General features: G+C 36.7%; 1 protein-coding gene across 2 annotated transcripts in view; it reads left to right on the top strand.

Annotated features, from left to right (window-relative positions):
- Positions 1–20,987, top strand: part of FGF14 (fibroblast growth factor 14) — a 612,786-nt gene that overhangs the window by 451,999 nt on the left and 139,800 nt on the right. The gene's annotated exons all lie outside the window — the stretch shown is intronic.

Raw genomic sequence — 20,987 nt, 5'->3', positions numbered from 1 at the left:
AATATTTTTTGTGGAATATGTGTTTCACCCTGTGCTTTTATAGTTCTTTGGTATCAGGTTTAATAGGGACGCATATGGTATGATGATGGGGGACAGCCACTTAAAAGTCAGTGTCTCACCAGCGCCTGGCATATAGATAACACTCCACAGCATTTACTGAATGAATGAAAAATCCTGTATTTCTCAGGATTTACAAGTAACAGCATAGAGTGGCAGTTGAGATCAGTGTGCACATGGCAACGGCTATAATTGACTCAGGCACTGTGCTCTTGAGTTCTGTTTCATCCTCACAACAAGCTTATGTAGTAGGTACGCTACATTATGCATTAATTGATGATACACTAAAATATTACCCATCTATCCATTTTATAAATAAAGTATCTAAAAACCAAAGAAAAGAATGAGTAAATTGTCCAAGTTTACATAACATTAAAGAGTGGAGCTGGTTTTAAAAGCCAGGTTCCAGGCTGACTCCAGGGTCCCTACTCTTAACCAGTGCCAATTCTCAATTGCCACATGTTTTATTTCGTTACTTCAATTAGTTGAGATTCATCACCATTTCATAGCAAAGGAAACTAATACTCAAAAAATTTGAGTTTTGCCAAAAGATTTACACGTAGCGAGTGATAAAACCGGAATTCAAGAGCAAATTGGTCCTTCAGTCCTCTATTCTTCTCACTACTTTACACTCTCAGTTCTTCATGACATCAACATTAATGGAAGACACATTATTTCAAGGCACATAGTAGATGCTCACCATATATATCTGTTGATTGGATTCATGTAATAATGTGTTATTTACTCTTTAAAATTGAGGGTGTAGGAAAGTTTGCCTGGAATTAGAGACTTATTTGTGGGATTTGGGGAAAGAGACAGTAAATAAATAAATGCTGTATTTTACCAAGCCATTTTTGACATAGGAATGTAGCTTTGGTTTTCCAACAAGTGTTTGGAAGTGACACGTTTGATGTTATCTTCCTAATGAATTGCAGCATTGACCTGAAATTCTGAAAAGGATTAATTTGGAGGGCTTTCATGAGCATGTAGTGACTTCCGTGATAGGTCTTTCATTAATTTTTCATTAATTTTCTTAGATTATATATTTTCAACATTTCTTATTTCTGTTAGGAAGCCTTGTTGTTACGTTCCTTATTGGCTTTATTGTACATGATAAACTGAAGCAAACCAACAAGGTTATGGAGTCACAAATCAATCATAAAAATTATAGATGGCTAGAAATCTAGATAATGTATGTTTTATGCTGCTTTTGAGTTAACACATTGGTTCACAGTCCTTTTCCAATGAATTCTTAGATCTTATTCTTAATACCAATACCAGAAAAATGTAATGTAGTCAAGGCTAAGTTGTTTTTAAATTGTATTATGTACTTTATAGAGATTGCACATGGATGAATGTTTATTTCTGGGGCAGGCTTACAAATCTAGTTATGTGTTATTTAGATATTTTATTGGTTTATCTGACTCTTCTTTTCTTCTTACTTTGCTTACGTGGTAAAACTAACTGGTTAATCCAACTGCCCACCTACTTTGTGCCTCCACCTACACAGCTGATTTTGCCTGAAGAAAAACACACACATGCATGGATTGGTTCTACTTTAAATCCATAGTCAGTAACATCAAGTGGGCCCTTGGTACATTTTTTAAAAATCTATTTCCGCTTAAATAGATTATATTTCTTATCTTATTTCTCTTCAGACATCTATACCTCCTCCCCCATCCCCACTGTCAACTATGTTCTTCTATTTTTCTGAGAAAACAGAAATTATCAAAAATAAATTTCCATATACTCCACAACTGCTTTTACAAACCTATCTGCAGATCTATCCACTTTCCCCTTTTCCCTACTGAACTTGGGAATGAACTCTTAGTGCTCCTATTTAAGGTCAAGACCTCTATAAATTGAGGAACAGATCGTTTCCCCTGCTCAGGGACATCAATCCAATATTTCCCTTTCTCTTCTGCATCATATAATTTCTATATCATGCTGTATTATTCTCATCAGCATATAAATCTGCCGTAATATAGCTCATCTTAAAAGTTAATCTCCTCTTGATTATGCATTCCTCTCTTGTTATTAAACCAATTATCTTTTATTGGCAAAACTTCTTGAAAAAGAAATCTCCAGTTTCCCTCCTCCCACTCTGTCTTGAACCCTTTCTAATCAGGTTTCTGTCCCCACCAATAAGCTGCTCTTGTCAAGGTCACCAAGGACCTGCAAGTGGTCAAATCCAAGGGTTTCTTCTCAGTCCTTATCCTACTGGTACAGCATTTGGAATTCAACTGACACAATAAATTTGTATTTTTCACTATAATGTGGGTAAAGTTAGCATCAAAATACTTTTAACATGCCATTTACACCACTAAAGCCATTCATGTGATCTTTTCATAGTTATGGCATATTTGGATTTCTAAATATGTTAATGGGTTAACTATTGCCGTCATGCCCCGTGATGGCCTGCCAGACACTGTAGGTACTCAGTTGGTCCTCAGGTACCACTAGAAGGCAATGGTGTTTTCTTACTTGGGAGAAGATCCTTTTCATCACATGCATTTGTATTGGGCCTGAGTGACTTGCCTCTACAAAGTACAGAGAAGAATTTGAATGGTCTTTCTAAGAGTTAGTTAGTTTTTAAAATTTTTGTCTTTATTGTCAAATACAGGTTTGTGACTAGGTAATCACTCTTTTTTCAAACTCTTTCATTGCTATCATAGTCAATAATAATTGGCAAACTAAAATCACTCAACATCAAATTCAAGCACTGTACAGAAAGAAACAGTCCTAAATGTAAGAGAGCTATTTAACAAAATTTATTTTCTGTATGTGGAATGTTTTCACTGATAATATTTGATTTCAAGTAATGCTAATATGTTCTCTTATGTATCTCTCTATTAAAAATAGATACATAGGGGCTTCCCTGGTGGCACAGTGATTGAGAGTCTGCCTGCCGATGCAGGGGACACGGGTTCGTGCCCCGGTCTGGGAAGATCCCACATGCCGTGGAGCGGCTGGGCCCGTGAGCCATGGCTGCTGAGCCTGCGCGTCTGGAGCCTGTGCTCCGCAGCGGGAGAGGCCACAACAGTGAGAGGCCCGCGTACCGCAAAAAAAAAAAAAAAAAGATACATAATTATTAGCTCTGGTGACAAAGTTAAGGTAACTTTTTACATTTGCATTTTTGAATTTTTAAAATATCCTGTTAGAGTGACAGAGGACATCTAAGGTATGGGAAATGGTGAAGTTTTGGCAATTAGAGTTTAGGAATAATTTTATAGACAGAGTTCTATTATCTCTTCTTGTTAGTTTCTCCAGGGGGATATGCAACTACTGGGTTCAGTGGCTACTACGTGAATATGTTATCTTTTCACAGGGAAATCTTGAATGTTTGATGGACAGTTGTTTTCTCCAGAATCTAACAATTCTCTCCATTTTGAAAGGGTCTTGAAAATAGTCAGAATCTCATTGCCTGATGTCTTTTTATTCTACCACATGCCTCATTGTAGCTCTTTAAATTTCTGTAAATAATTCCTGCCTAGCCTGAGTTACATTATGCCCTTTAAATATTTGTTCACGGCTTTTTATCCTCCTTACCATTTGGCCAGCTTACAATTGTTTAACTCTATTAATGTTTCTGCATAAGTAAATGCCACCAGCACCTTAATCATTTCTGTGGCTTCGATTGTTCAATAATTACCTCATCCTTATTCCGGCAAATGAGATCACTGCTGTTTTCATGCTGAGGCCAACCTTGCTGTAGGGAAGACTGAACACATCTGCCGTAGAGAAGACCTTCTCTCTGGGGGTGGGGTTGGACTTGAATGGAGGGATGCAGAGATTGGACAAATCTATGCAATACAGAAGGATCTGTCTTGGCTTCATGCCTGACACATTAAAGGAGACTGTAGGGAAAGTAATCAAACATCTTCACTGAGCCTGCTAGGATGAGAGGCGTTGTATATCTTATCTCTTACTTCTTCCAATCGCAGGAAATAGGGAGCATTATTTTTATTTTCACGGATGAGAGAAAGTGAAGTAATTTTGCCACAGACTCGTACTTGGCAGAAGTAGTATTTGAATGCTGATCTGACTGATACAGGGTGAACATTTTTAGAATGAACTCAGTGGATCTTAAATAACAATAAAATTCAGCATTATATTCCAGTATCTTTCTGGATCCATCCCTGGGATGGGCTAGACTGTCAACCACAGTGTTTGCCCCTGTTCATTCTTACCGGTTTTATGTGTTCTCTCCTGGGTGCTCCAGCAGCCGCTGTGACCAGCGACGTTCCACACAGGATAACGCCCTCACTCAGAAGTGTGTCCCCAGCTCTGTCTCCACTTTTCCATTTCTCTCCAATGCTTGGGACAACGGGTGCTAAGCTGTAATGGGTTCATTCCATAATCTCTTAGACTTTCCTTTTGGAGTAAGCTATCCCAGATGGTGTGGCAATGATGAAGTTTTCCTGTAAGGTTTGGAGTATTTTATGTATGTCAGACTTTTATATTTTTCATCCCAAGGCCTTTGCATTTTGGAAAGTTGTAAAAGTAATAAAAGTTGCTGAAGTGTCAAGAATATGCAGTTAATAAGCACAGGTTTCCTCTTCCCCTGCTACTGCTGCTGAGCTGATGCAATTTTTATCATTAGAAATGTCCCTGGTATCCAGATATTCCCATGACTGTCATCCTTTTACTGTCTGGATGGTTCATTGTTGTAGGGTCAAGTGAAACTGAGACTTATTGTACAAGAATAAGCACTTTTTGGCAACATCTACACTAACATCTCAGCCTAGAGGTAAACTTTTCGTATCTGCTTGGGTTTTTCTTTTGCCCTGAGATAGTAGCAGCCAGGGATTATTTCAACAGTCTCCCTCAGTTCATGAATTATAAATATTCCTATTTGTTCACTTTTTCAAAAGGAAACACAGCACCTTGCAATATGTCATCATAGTTGGCTGGCATTGTACCGCTGTGACTTTTTTTCTTTTACCCCCTACACAGTGCCCTTTGTTGTCTTCTGAGGTAGGCCCATAGATTTTTTTCTTAAAAAGTGAACGCAAGGAAATCCCCCAGATCTCCCCTGCACTGCCTCTCTCATTCACTCCCATCACTATTTTTACCACCACCAGTATACAGCCCCAAGCTCCTCACATCACACCCCTCTCCATGGTGTGGTCGGTAATGGGGAGAGTGTGGTGGACTCAGACACTGGGGCCTCGGAGCCTCACTCTGCCTCTTTCTGGCTGAGCAAACTCTACTGATATGCAGAGACCTCTGCAAGGAGCAGGCCAGGCAAGGTGATTTGGAAGAACACCTTTTTTGAAAAATTTTTGTTGGAGTAGAGTTGGTTTACAATGTTGGGTTAGTTTCAGGTGTCTAGCAAAGTGAATCAGTTATGCATATACATGTATCCACTCTTTTTTTTTTTTTAGATTCTTTTCCCATATAGATCATTACCGAGTATTGAGTAGAGTTCCCCGTGCTATACAGCAGGTTCTTATTAGTTAATCTATTTTATATGTAGTAGTGTGTATATGTCAATCCCAATCCCCCAATTTATCCCTCCCCCACTTTCCCCCTGGTAACCATAAGTCTGTTTTCTATATTTGTGACTCTATTTCTGTTTTGTAAATAAGGTCATTTGTACCCTTTTTTTTTAGATTCCACATATAAACGATACCGTATATTTGTCTTTCTGTGTCTGACTTATTTCACTCAGTATGACAATCTCTAGGTCCATCCATGTTGCTGCAAATGGCATTCATTATTTCACTCTTTTTATGGCTGAGTAATATTCCATTGTATATATGTATCACATCTTCTTTATCCATTCCTCTGATGGACATTTAGGTTGCTTCCATTTCCTGGCTACTGTAAATAATGCTGCACTGACCATTGGGGTGCATGAATACCTTTTTTTTAAATTAAAAAAAATTACATATACATCTATCTATTCTTTTCCAAATTCTTTTCCCATTTAGGTTATTACAGAATATTGAGCAGAGTTCCCTGTGCTATACAGTAAGTCCTTGTTGGTTATCTATTTTAAATATAGCAGTGTGTACCTGTCAATCCCAAACTCCCAATAGTAGGCCTTAGAAAATCAAGACAGAGCTACGTTCCTTTGCCACAGGGATTATATTTATATTAAAAGGCCATCTACAGAGCAGAATTGTCCTCTCAATGGTCTGTTCTCAGTGTCTGTCTTCCTGCCCCAGAATCCCAGCCCCTCACACTTCCCCACCCCATGTGCTTTCTCAATTGCTTTGGCCCCATGTTTCCTGTTGGCTGTTCACTAAATATAGCCTGAAGATAATTGGTTAATTATCTGTGTATCTTATATTTATTTTGCCTCTTATAATCCAAACATTTACAACCTTATCTGTTGTTCAGGTTTGAGACAGTTGCAGCTACTCCACCTCCCTTCCTCCTTTTCTCTTTCTCTTTTTGTTTGATTGTGAGAGAAAATATTTTGGGTGTATGTGTGTGTCTGTGTGTAAATAAAAGATTAACGCGAAGCATTAATCTATGTGATGCTATGTGAAGCTATGTGATGCAGATATCATGTGAGGCATAAAAACAAAGTAAGTACTAAGTATGTTCAATTCTAAATTTATATATATATACACACATATATATATACACACACACATACACTTAAAATTGACGTGCTCACACTTGTGACGATTAAGACAGAAAATTTAAAAGAAGCCTACGCAGGTCCCTACTAAAAGTCAGCTTAATGCCTCCCAGTACTTCTAGAACTCAATTTTTTCAGACATCTTTTTCTGTTTTTCCTTAACAAACCTCATTATATTTTTCTGAGGTTGACATTTGCCCAGAATTTTTTTTTTTAATTTAGAGCTTTGATAGATAAAACCCAGTCACACTAGGTACTAAGCCAAAACCCATTTGAGAAGAATGAAGTTTCAATGAGGAAATATGGAAACAATGACAAGCTTGGAAGAAAAAAGGTGTAACTAAAGTAAATTCACACACACACACACACACTCACACATACACACACACACACCCCACAACCATGATCTGCAACTTAAATATTGAACACATTCATCCAGAGCAGCATACCATGTCCCTAAATAGCAACTAGAACTCTTTACAGAGAATGAGAAAGAAAAGGCAAACAGAAAACTGGAAAAAGTAATCTACATGGTAGCATTGGATGGACTAGAGAAAATAAGACCATTGGATGGTAACCACTTGAAATTGATCGCTGCAGCAAGCTTTCTTTGTTTTTGTTTTTGTTTTTGTTTTTGTTTTTGTTTTAGCAAGCTTTCTTTGGAGGAGAGGGAGAAACACTAAATCAGTGAAGTTCTCAATTTTAAGAAGTTGAATTAGTCAAACATAGGACTAAAGCTATTGGATTTGTATCAAAAGTGCTGGTTTTGAAAGTAGGTTAGACTAATGCGTTTCTGATTAGCAATCAGCCGGTGAAACTTCAAGATTCTCAAAAACCATGACAGAGTGGAAGAGAAAAAAAACATTCTTTGGTAAAAATCTCAGTAAATAGTAATTTTCCTAGTGAAGAAAATAACTATAAGTCAAGAAAATTCCTTTGTTCTTCAGGGAGCTGGTTATTCTGTGGTTATTGGCACTTGGATCCAAGGTGATTCCATTTAAAGAGTGCATTCTACATGAGTGGTTTGATTAAACGTACTGGTTTAACAGCTGCTGTATCAATATTGGCTGCAAGCATCTTGTTTCATGCATATCCCACTATTGGATTTCAAGTTGCAGCTAAGAAACTACACAATAAAAAACGGAATTTGTAATACTTGTCTGTTGGGTTTATTCTTAAGAAATATATGAACCCTATTAATTCAAATACATCTGTACACCATAAAGAAAGCCTTAAATTTAAACAATTACCATCAGGAAGCTAAAAATGAGGACAGAACAGAAAGACAGAAGAGAGAATATAAAGAGAGTGTGAGAGAGAGAAAGCCCTCTAAATGTAGAAGGTTCAGTCAGCAAGCAGAATCCTTAAGGTTGAGACTTCGTACTATCTTACAGGTGTTCTGCTGCCACAGTGGCTATAAGTGTCTGGCTCTCTTTAAGCATTTGTTGCCTTGGGTAATTTAAGGGTGTTGCTAAACTGATAAACCTGAGATACTCCTATTGTTGCAAGTATAATAAATATAAGGCAACCAATATCTTAGCTCATCAAACTTTACCATTATCTACATTGAAACTCATAAACACTCTTCAAAGTAGACAACATCATGCCTAATTTTAAGCGAAACAATGGAAACTTACAGATATTAGTAATTTTTCCAGGGTGATATAGTCTATACTATAGGAGTAGTAGGATTGAAACCCTGTATTTTTGGATTTCTACTGTGAGGGCTGCTCCTTTATCATACAGCTGCCTTCTCCCCTGAAGTTTCTTCATAATGAATAAGAAAAATGTACAGAGAACCTTCTTTGCAACTAGAGAACAATTGCAAGTTCTGAGAACATTCTTCCTAACCAGGGTTGGAAGTTACCCATTGGGAAGTCGGAGGGAGATGCTAAGAATTGTGGCTTTAGTTCATCTTCTCCCATTTCTTCTTTCTCTTACATGCTTCTATTTAATTATGGGCAATTCCACTCCACTTTTTTTTCCAGACAGATTTTCTTCACTTTTATTGCTTCATGAATTTTGCAAGACTGTAAAATCCAGGAGACAATCCAACAGAATGAGTGTTCTTCCCCAACTTTTGGGGAACACCATGATTCTTCTTTTTGTCCATCTTAAGGTTTTGTTTTTCAAAAACACATTTGTTTTTCTATTGATTAGAAAATCCTCTCCGTATTTCTCATATAATACTACAGAAGAAGGCATTAAAAATCCCTAGAGTGAAACACTTCCAAAGGCTTATTTAATGACCTTTAGATTGAAGATGATATGTATGTCATCTAATTCAATTCATAAATTTTATAGCAGTTTTTATGTTCAAAATGGTATCTCAATTTTAAAATAAGTTTTTTTTTAACATCTTTGTTGGAGTATAATTGCTTTACAATGGTGTGTTAGTTTCTCTGCTTTATAACAAAGTGAATCAGTTATACATATACATATGTCCCCATATCTCTTCCCTCTTGCATCTCCCTCCCTAAAATAAGTATTTTATTGAAGTATAACATGCACATTGAAAAGTGCACAAATCACATGCAACTTAATGAATTTTCACAAAGTGAATACTCTTGTGTAAAGATCACTTGGATCAAGAAAAAAGCAACGCTCCAGAAATCCCATCCATACGCCTTCCCAATCAGTAAACCCTAAATATAGGCAGTATCTTGACTTCTGACACAATATATTAGTTTTCACTGTTTCAAAACTTTATAAAAATATACAGCATGTGCTTTTTGTGTCTGCCTTCTTTTACTTCAAATCACGTTTGAAAATTTATTAATATTATCTCTGGGAGTCATTTATAACATCGGTAACAATGTCTCCCTTTATCCTGTTATTGATAATTTGTGTCTTTTTTCTCAAATACATACGACTTGTACATACAAAATACCCATTTTGTTGACATGTATTATATTTTATTAGTCTTTTTTAAAAAAGACACTTAGGGATTAGTTGATATTTTCTATTGTATCTTTTTTGTTTCATTAACTTCTGTTCTTAACCTTATTTCCTTCTATTTTCTATAGATTAAATTTGCTGTTTTAACTTCTTGAGAGTATAAATTATAAGTTCATTAAGGCTTTAAGTATTTAAACATACGTATAAGATTATAAATTTGTCTGTAAACATGGACCTGTAAGCATTTACCTTTAGCTGTATTGCACAAGTTGTGCTGTGTTATATTTTAATTTTCCTTTTAGTAAAATATTTTCTAATTCCCATTGTGATTTCTTCTTTTACTCATGATTATTTAGAAGTGCTTGTTTAATTTTCAAACATTTAGGGATTGTCTAGTTTTTTATAAAAGTGAATCACTAAATTTCTAGGTTAAAGCCACTGTAATCAGAGAACAAATGAAATACGCAGATTGAAAACAAAATGTTTATATTTTTTCAGGTGACAAGTAGAACGTTTTCTTTGTATCAGTTACGTCATTTGGTTAATTATGTAGTTCAAAGTTTTTCTTTTAACAATTGATTTTTTTCTCCACTTTTGTCAGTTACAGAGGCAACTATATTAAAAATCTCCCATATGATTGTAGATTTTTCTGTGTTTCCTCTAGACCTGTCAGTTTTTGCCTTTTTTCTTTATAGGTTAATATAAAATTATTATATCTTACTGATAGATATACCATTTTATTATAACATCTTGTTTTTTTTGCTTTAATGTTTATTTTGTTTGCTATTAGCATAACTACACCAGCTTTCTTTGGTTTAATATTTGCATGGTGATTATTTTTCATACTTTTAACTTTTCTATATACTTATACTTAATCTTGATATCTTATAAACATAAGTTTATTTTGTTTTACTTTAGTTTTTGTTTTAAATACACTCAGTCTCTGACTTTTAATGGGAATATTCAGTATATTTACATTTAATGAAATTGCTGATATAGTTGAGTTTAATTACACCATCTTAACATTTGCTTTTTTACAAATATTTATTTATTTTGGTTGTGCCAGGTCTTAGTGGCAGCAGGGGGGCTCCTTAGTTGCAGCTCCAGGATTCCTTAGTTTTGGCTCCCTGGCTCCTTAGTTGTGGAACACAGGCTCTTTAGTTGAGGCACACAGGCTCTTTAGTTGCAGCATGTGAACTCTGAGTTGTGGCATGCATGGGATCTAGTTCCCTGACCAGGGATCGAACCCAGGCCCCCTGCATTGGGAGTGCAGAGTCTTATCCACTGTGCCACCAGGGAAGTCCCATCATTTGTTTTCTCTTTGTCCAACCTATTCTATATTCTTTTTGTTGTTGTTTTCTTGTATTCTTTTAATGTGTCAGGAATATTTTCTATTCTGTTTTCCACCATTATTAGCCTGAGGTTTATATATCCATTATAAATATTTTAGTGATTGCCCTGGATATCATCACATTTAATATTGACTTAATAGAGTCGAACATAAATTTGAATCATTCCACTTTTAATAAAATATTAGAATCTTATTATACTTTACCACTTAATCTCTCTAGCTTTTTCTTTCCTATTGACATGCTTTTATTTCTATGTATATGTAAAACTCATAAGAAATTATTTTTATTGTTTAATGCACTCAATATTTATTTAGATAACTGTGTTTTTCATTGCTCTTTATTCCTTCCTACATTCTTGTGTTTCCACCTGTGATTTTTTTCCTTTTGCCTAAACATCTTTTTTAGTAGTAGTAGTAGTAGTAGTAGTAGTATTTTAACGTTGTCTATTGGCTATGAATTCTGTCAGTTTTGTTTGTGTGCAAATTTATCTATTTTGTCTTTATTTTTGAATAGTATTTTTACTGGTCATAGAATTCCAGATTGGAAGTTATTTTCTGTCATCACTTTAATGATATCATTCTATTGTCTTCTGGCTTCCATTATTTCCTCTTGAAAATTCAGCTGTCATCTAATTGTCACTCATTAAAAGGGAATATGCATTCGTTTTTCTCTGGCTATTTTAAAAAAGATTTTTCTCTTATCCTTTATTTCAGCAAGTTTATCGCAAGGTACCTACGTATAGTTTTATCTGTATTTCTCTTGCATGAGGTTTGCAGCACATTCTGAGCCTGAGGTATAAGGTTTTATGTCAGCTTCAGAATTTTTTAAAATTATATTCAAATATTACCATTGTCTCACTTCCATCTTTCTAGGACTTCAATTACATTTATGTTAGTCATTTTCATGATGTCTCACACGTTCTTACTCCCTTTTCCAGATTTTGTACACTTTTATGCTCTGTGCTTTAGCTTGCAAATTTTCCAGTTACTTAATCCTGTCTTCTTTTGCTGTTAGACAGAAATCTATTGATTTTCTTTCCATTATTGTATATATTTTTCAATTTTAGAAATTTCATTTGATTATTTCAGCTCTCTGGTTAGATTGTCATCATTTCTTCTCTTTCCTTAAACATATCAATCACAGTTATTTTAAAGTCTGTGTCTGTTAACTCTACTATCTGGAACACCTAAGAATCTTTTTATTTTCTGTTTCTCTCTTGGATCTTGTTGTATTTTCTTTGGTAATTTGGCAATTTTTACTGAATTTTGAACATTTTGGGTAGAAAACCATAGAGGCTGCCTATGATTTTATCTTCTTTGGAGAGCATATTTTTTTTCTTTTTGCAGGTAATTAGAGTAGGGGCAGAAAACCCCAATTTATTCTAGTATGAAATATATTTGAAGTTGATTTTCAAGTGTGTGTTTGTGGGTTTCTGTGTGTGTGTGTGTGTGTGTGTGTTAGCTTGTCTATTTCTAGATTATATTTTGGCAAAGATTTATAGGGGTTCCAACCGAAAGCCTGGACGTTTACCAAGGCTACTACTCATTGGCAAGCCCTGAGCTCCAATTTTTGTCTCCTTAGCATTGTGGACTGCCAAAAGCCCTGCTCTGATTTTCAGCCTTCTTCCTCCCTCTGCTTCTGAAGCAGCAAATTCCAAGAGAACAATTGAAGCACAATACCATGCTTGGCTCCATGTTTCCTTTTGGGATGTTGGCCCCTCAAGTCCTGGTTGCCTGGGAAGCTCTCCAGGGCCTTCAGCCAAATTTCTTTCTTTTCTTTTCTTTACTTTTTAGAAGTATCTAGCTTTCACATATGATGAGAGAGTTGGTTTTGTACTGGTGAGTTGGTCATAACTAGCAGTGAAATTGGTTTCCTAATTTTAAATCCTAACTCTCAGAGAAACTGGCAGTTCAGAAATACTATTTCACTTTTTGGTTCCCGTTTCCTGAATATAGAAAGAATATCACTATCTTGACAAAAATTAACAGAGTTGTTGAGGTACATAGGTATGATCAACAATTCAGTTACAGATTTTCTTCTAAGTCATCTCGTTGTGTTGGAAGAAAATTCTTGACCAGCTTTTTATTTTATTTCCTCTTTTGCAACATTATCTACTGACTAAATTCATTTTCAGTTCTAATTTCTAATAAAATCTGGAGCAATGGTGGATTGTTTTTGTCAATAATTGTTTCTGGATATAAACCTTTTGTGTATTATTTGTGTCATGCTATTATACTGCTTGTAGTGCCAGCTTTAAGTATTTTAAGGCTTTAGTGTTCTCTTGTAAAAATGGGGTTGTTTTTTTCAGTTTCCAAATTCATTTCCTGGCAGTTGCTAACAGCAACAAAGTTGTAGATCATTAAACCAGCTTCCAGAATGTTAAAAGTTTGTGGGCTTGCAAAGAATAACATAAAGATTTGTATGTGTTCTAATTTTGGCTTTGTCCTTAAAGTTTACAAGAGAGATGAAATGGCAGATCCCATGCTCCCAGCTACTATAACTCTGGGAAACAGTTTTATTTGTGTTCACAAACACCTTTGAAAGGCTGGAGTACACTTGACAAGAATATCCTTGCTTGAATCCTATGGTACGACGCTTTGATGCTGGTACTAGCTTATGCCCCACCCTGAACTGCCTTGGTCTTGCAGAGCTCTTTCAGATTAGAGAAGTGTATTTTTGAATAAATAACTCAGTCGCTCCATGCTTCAGTACCTTTATTTGTGAAGTAAGTTAATATAATTATACCAATTTTGCTTGTCTCAAAAGTAAGACTCAAATGAGATCATGCACGTGAAGGTGCTTTGTAAATTGCCAAACTCTGTATACGTACAATGAGGGGCAAACCCAGGGCCTGAGTAAAATCATTCAGTACCTCTGTTGATCAGGGCACTCCTCTTCTGCATGCATAACAACACATCTCCTAGTGCATTATGTTTCTAGTTTCATTCCCAGGAATATTAACATAAATCAGTTTGGAAATCTAGGCTGGGAGGAAAAGGTAAAGGTTATTGGTTACTTACCTTCACATTTCTTATCTTTATTTGGGCTATAGTGTATTTTCCTATGTCTTTCCTAGAAGGATTTTTTTAAAAAAATCATCCAGTTCATTAATCTTATTGTATAGATAAGGTAACCCACAAATATAAAGCCCAAATATGTAAATTTTCCTATGATGGGCTCATGGTTAGTCATTGTCAGAGCCAGATTAGAAATGATTATCTTAATTTGTTTTGTTGATGTACTATGAGTATAACATAGCATTGCACCATTTCAGATAAAACATACACACAGATACACACATGTCTGCCTGTGTGCACACATGTACGTACAGGAAAAAAAAAAAACTTTTCGGGCTTCCCTGGTGGCGCAGTGGTTGAGAGTCCGCCTGCCGATGCAGGGGACACGGGTTCGTGCCCCGGTCCGGGAAGATCCCACATGCCATGGAGCAGCTAGGCCCGTGAGCCATGGCTGCTGAGCCTGCGTGTCCGGAGCCTGTGCTCCGCAACGGGAGAGGCCACAACAGTGAGAGGCCCGCATACCGCAAAAAAAAACGAAAACTTTTCTCAGGCTGTGCTGAAAGATCTAACTTCATTTCATATCTCTTCCTTCATTACAAAGTGGATTTCCTTTCCATTCAGATACCCCTCTGTTCAGGCAATAGTTCTTCCTGTTGGAATCTTTTGCTGACTCTCAGCTGGCATATTTTTCTCCATCGTGGAGTCACACTGTGTTAAGATCTGATTATTAGAGCCCAAAGTCTATGAAAAGGATCCATAAACCTATTGAAGAACAGTGTGGTGGCTGGAGAGTGATGCTAGATGTGCAGAAGTGAAAGGGTACAGGAGGGTGAAAATGGAGAAGAAAGCTCTGGAAAGTAGTCAAGTACAGAAAGAAAAGGCACAACACCTTAGTGTGTGTGTCAGAGCTTTACATTTTGTACTCCGGGATGTGGGGAGGATTGATTTGAAAATAAAAGGCAAAATATTTAGATGAGACTTGGTAACATGAACACAAAGTGATAATGCTCAGGGACCATCATTGTTCTGCCTCAATGGTAGACAAAATGTTTTCTGCTAGCCAGCATACTTTGCAAAGGGGTACGGATACTCTTGCGGAACAGAGCAATATATGGGGGTGTGGGAGCCCATAGCTATATCTTTGTGCAACATCAGTTTTAGTTATAATTTAAAATATTTTATATCAAGCAAAAACAGATTATTGAGTAGAATACAAATTTCAAATTTTTGAGTAGAATACATGATTCCAAAGAAACTCCTGCTTACTGGGTGCTATTTGAGGCTACTTCCCACAGACTCACCAGTAAATATGACAACTTATTTTGCTCTGCTCTTAAAAGTACTTAAGTAAAAATGTTTGAGAATCATTGGAACATTTGTGTTGTTGAATATCTAGGCACCCTATATAGTTCTCACAAATCCTTCCTTTCACTCTCTGACCTTCTGAATAACAAATGTCAGATGTTGCCCTTTCTAATTCCTAGTGTGAAGTATAGATGGTTGATTCTTTGCAAATTGATGCATTCTTTTCTTCTACATTTTAATTTGCTAAAGTTACTTCTCTTGGAAAGCTGTGTTTGTATGTCATGGCCCTTCTAATGAGAGTAATTAATTTTCATCTGGCTTTAAAATGTTTCACAAATTTGCCTAACATGAAAGAATATCTTATATTCACATCCAGGATAAGAAAGAAGCATTTTTACTGTGTAAAACCAACTTTGAATGAATGAACAGGGGGAGGAAATAAAGGAGGAAATGGAGAAGAAATGTATAAAGTGCTTCATCTGGTAGAATTATATACTGAAATTGATGACCTTACTTTGTATTTGTAAAGGACTCAAAGCATTTGAAGGGATATTAAATCATCAGATTTCAAAAATTGTTGAAAATCCAATGGCTTCTTTAAAAATATGACTTCATGTACTTTGGAAAAAGTAAAATGATCCTTCCCAAGCAGCCATTAGGAGATTAAAGGTGTGTAAGATCTCTGAATCATACAAAAGGAAGTATACTTAGACTTTGATTTAAGGAAATTCAGAGATAGATATTAATACTAACTGAGTCTTAAAAGTTGACTTATCAAAGTTATATTAAGGAAAGAATGTATTTTGAGTCCCAGATTTAATGATGTCCAAAAAAAAATTCCATACTGGATAAATTAATATTCTTTATGTGGCCCTTAAATGGGAAAAAAAAATTTATCATCTACTTGACTTTGTTGTCTTTGGTTACAGTAGAGTTAATATTTTTTTCTTTTTCCGTACTAGGTTGTCATGCAAATGCAAATTGTGTTGGAAATGCAAAGTTAAAAGATGACTAGTGTTAGAATAAAGAAGTGCAAATACATTTGACAGTCTCAATTACTGACATCACTGTTACTGAGTAGAATTCCTCCTCATTTTCATTCCTTCTTGTTTTAAATCTTAAAGAGAAACTTATAAATATCTAAAACCGTTATAGGAGATTTGAGAAGCTCAATTTCCCAACTGATACCCACTTGAACTCAATTAATAACAGAGTCCGTCAACAGGTATATGGTAAGTGACACAATGTGTTATGAAGAGCATCTTGGCACAGGTATTAAGTGTGAGTGGATATTCCTATTCGCAGCTTCAGAGCAGCAGCCCAGGGTGTGGAGAAGTACTTAATTTCTCATCCGGCTTCCTTGTACTCCAGACAAGGATGGGTCTCAGTTCCTCTGAAAATTGTGGGGTTCACTGCACTAAGAGATAACCCCTAAGATACTGTCTCCCACCACAGTGGCCTTATGTAGATGGTGTTTCTTCAATTAGTAGTACCAGCAAACAAAACGAAGTGTTACTACTTTCATGCAACCATTTTCATTTTTCTGTATTCTCTTCCATATTTGTACATTATTTTAATCATAATGTGGATACAATCCAATCTTAGCTGGAATTAGTAGATCTCAATTGAGTTAAGGTGTATGAAAGCGCCTTTAAATTTTTGTAGGGCCATCCCAAAGGCAAAGGGAGCCTGTTGTTGTTCAGATTCTTTCTTAAATATCTTTCCATATCTCCACAAGGGGGGAAAGTGCTTTAGAAAGGACAGAAGAGGTTGGGAGAGGCTGTGGGATTCAGTGAAAGTGCTTTCACAGACACAGAGGGCCAACTATGTGATGCCTCAGGGGGTCAGAGATACAGTCCCTCCCATTGAAATGCTAACACTCTAGTGCAGGTATATTAATTTCTTACTGCTGCTGTAACAAATGACTGCAAATTTGGCGGCTTAAGACAACACACATGTATTATCTTACAGTGCTGTGGGTTAGAATTCTGACGTGGGTCTCACTGGGCTACAATCAAAGTGTCAATAAGGCTACATTCTTTTCTGGAAGCTCTAGAGGAGAATCCATGTATTTGCTGTGAATTATTCCTCTGGGATGCTCCCGTCTGAACGCTGGGAGTCAAGGGGACCCATCTCGAGGGGGGAGCATCTGGAATCGGGTTATTTTCCACACAGTTGGGGAGAGGGGTGCGTGAGGGCATTGTGAGGGTCCAGGTGTCTGGAGTGTCTGACCAGAGACGCTCTCGTAGAGGAAGAGGCACAGAAAAAAGGGTAGAGCATTTCCCCACACAAACTACCCATCTTGCTGTATTATTGTTTCCAGTTTCACCATAGATTTGGAGATTGGGGATTCTAATTTAAATTCTTTTTTATAAAAGAGCAGAAGAAATAAATGGTGGAAAAGAAGGAAAATTTAACCTCTGCTTAGCCTCTCCTAAGTGCCAGATGCGGTTCTTAAACCAATATACACCCGATCTCATTAGTGGTCTTACCTTGACGGTTTGACATTATTCCACGTGTGTTCTTATGAATGAGAAAACAGTCTCTGAAAGGTTAGGCATTTATTCAGGAGAGGTCCCCATTAACGGGGTCTGCGTTCATGAATGTGCAAAAGAGTAGACTCTTCTCTGACTAGGAAACATTTTGTTCCAGCACGTAGGCTGTGCAGGAGTAGAGCATTGTTGTTACAACTCATATTGTTATAACTTAGTGCATTCTGTCCTCTCTGAGATTTGAGGGTTCTTTTTTAGTTCCAATTGTATTTCAAGCTTTGCCTTTCTGGGATGACCTTATAAACTACAGATCTCATTTGAATAGAGGGACTTAAATGAACAGCAATCACCAAATGGCTCTCCCTGACACATGGCAGAGCAAAACAGATATAAAGGTTTCATACCAGAATCCTAGAAATCGGCACTAGTCCATTTTATAAAATCAGTATCTTCTCAGGTAAGTCAGGAAATACTTTTTGCAAGTGGAACTTACTGGTATTCCACAGATGTAGGCTGATGAGGATAGAAACAAGCCATCATACAAGAATGCCTCAAACCTCCTCCCCAGAAAGGCTCTGAAATCTGCACATCATGGTGAGGGCCTTGGCATAAGTCAAGATTTATGAACTTAATTCTAACATTTTTCACTGGAGAGGAGCTATGTTTTTGTTTTGTTTTGCTTTGTGTTATCTAAATAAATTGAGCTTTAAAACTCAACAAACTATATTTAAAATAGATAACCAACAAGGACCTACTGTAGAGCACAGGGAACTCTGCTCAATATTCTGTAATAGCCTAAATGAGAAAAGAATTTGGAAAAGAATAGATACATGTATATGTAGAACTGAATCACTCTGCTATGCACCTGAAACTAACACAAGTGTTAATCAACTATGCTCCAATATAAAATTAAAATTAAAAAAAACTCAACAAAGATGATTTACTAAAATATCGAAATCTAGGAAACAAAGACTGTTTCCCCATAGGGAGGGTAAGAGACCATTTCAAAAGCAGTGGGATATCTAGGCAAGGCTTTGATGTAGGGCAGTATTTTGATAGGCATAGAAGTAGAGGAAATAGTTTGGTTAAAGATGTGTATAATAAATATGTGTATGTGTAACCAAAGCAGCACCACAAGGCAAAGACATTTTCAGGTCCCCAAACATTTTAGGATTTAGAATCAACTCCATCTCTCACCAACTGGACAAGAGTGGGCAAATGCTGTACATTTTCAGATTCAAGTTTTCTCTGTGTATTATACAGGTTAGGCTAAAGGTTAAAATAAATCATGTGCATTCAAGTTTCTAGGTCTAGTACACATATAGGAAGACTCTATTCCCCTTTTCTTTCATCTGATGAAACATCACCTTAACATTTTCTTTTTGATCAGTGGTTTGTTTCCTAACATAGAAATGGGTGGACTTCCTCAATTGTGGTTTTGTAAACATGTTCAGTTGTGTCTTTACTCTCTACTTCTGTATCTTGTGGTTAAATTTGGGGGCATAAGATAATTCTGTAACTCCTTTAAACTCTGGAAAACGCATTACAGTATGGATATTGTGACACAAAATTTACATCAAATTCATTTCTTCAAATATGTTAGTACATGAGAAAAGACAACAGCTATTCAGGGAGGTGGAAATTGCAGCTCGGATTTTTTTCATCTGTTTCTACACTAAATCAATAATCACGATAGTTAAACTTTATTTGTCATTTGATACTGTGGGGCTTTCCTATTATTGTATATAAGTAAGTAGAAATATATCTCTTAAGATGTATTTTTTTTGGTGTTTCTCATCCAAAAGAAGACATGGACTTTTAAAGTTGTCTCCCTTTGAGTTGATCAGGGAGATACTAATATATTTAGCTTATATGAACACATTTCAGGAAAATATTGATAAAGATTGAAAGCGTTATTTTTTCTGTTAATGATCTTGTTACATTCCCTCCCTTCACGAAGCAACAGAGTAAGCTTGCTTAAAATATTATTTAAAATAATCCTCGGTGGAAATGTCAGTAGGAATGATCTTGAATGACCTAAAGTCACAGCATTTAAAAAGTCTTCCATTACTAGACTACAACCAGCCTTAAACACACACACACACACACACACACACACACACACACACTGCTAACTTGCTAACATTCACTACAGCAAAGCTTAGAATTTTGGATTTGGAAATTTAGAAACACACCCAATAAGTTTCTCAGGTTACATTTTTAAAATTTATTTTCCCCAGCTTTCATTGTATGTAAGGTAATAGTTTGCAGCTGATAGCGTTCTCTAAAATGTCATGACATCAAATCACTTTTCAATTAAGGAAAAAATAACCCAGACAAAACAGGCTGACTGTCTCTCCACTGTTGAATGTGCCAACTGCTCACCTTGAGTTTCCTGAATGCCCAGAGCTGCCTGCAGACTGCAACCAGCCTTATCTAGCATCACCCTCACACCCTCCAAACCTAGCCTGTCAGTCAAGAGGTCTTCAGAAACCTCTTGCCCCATAATCACCTTCCCCTGACCTGGGAAGCCCACGCCTCCTTCCATACCCCACATCCTGGCCATCTCTGATTGGCCCACACCTTGCTTTGTCTCTGAAGTCTTCCATTAACCATGTGGATTAGAAGGACAGCTCTTAGTGTGTATGTCTCCACCACATATTTTTCAGCTAGTTATCAAGGATGGCCATCTTCTTTGGCCAGTGGCATTTATAAATGAATATTAAGTCTTTTATTATTTTTTAAAATAAATTTATTTATTTTATGTATTTACTTTTGGCTGTGTTGGGTCTTCGTTGCTGCGCGCGGGCTTTCTCTAGTTGCGGCGAGCAGGGGCTACTCTTTGCTGCGGTGTGCGGGCTGCTCATTGCGGCAGCTTCTCTTGCTGCGGAGCACGGGCTCTAGGCTCACGGGCGTCAGTAGTTGCGGTGCGTGCGCTCAGTAGTTGTGGCTCGCGGGCTTAGTTGCTTTGCGGCATGTGGGATCTTCCCAGACCAGGGCTCGAACCCATGTCGCCTGCATTGGCAGGCGGATTCTTAACCAATGCGCCACCAGGGAGGTCCCCAAGTCTTTAATTATTGTTGATCTGTTTCTGTCTAAGCTACCTTGACGTCCACATAAAACTAAATTCTTTAAGGAGGAAGACACCTTAAACTTTCTAGTAGATTTGGGTCTTAACACTGTCTTTTGTACAGAGTTGGAATGAAATGAAGACTTTTTCATTTGTTTCCATACCTGTGTGCTGAAAGACTGAACTAGGATTTAAAAATTG

Source organism: Lagenorhynchus albirostris, chromosome 18 (assembly GCF_949774975.1).
Source record: "Lagenorhynchus albirostris chromosome 18, mLagAlb1.1, whole genome shotgun sequence".
Taxonomy (NCBI): Eukaryota; Metazoa; Chordata; class Mammalia; order Artiodactyla; family Delphinidae; genus Lagenorhynchus; species Lagenorhynchus albirostris.
The sequence above is the reverse complement of the archived record's forward strand: the minus strand, read 5'-3'. Positions and strand labels throughout refer to the sequence as shown.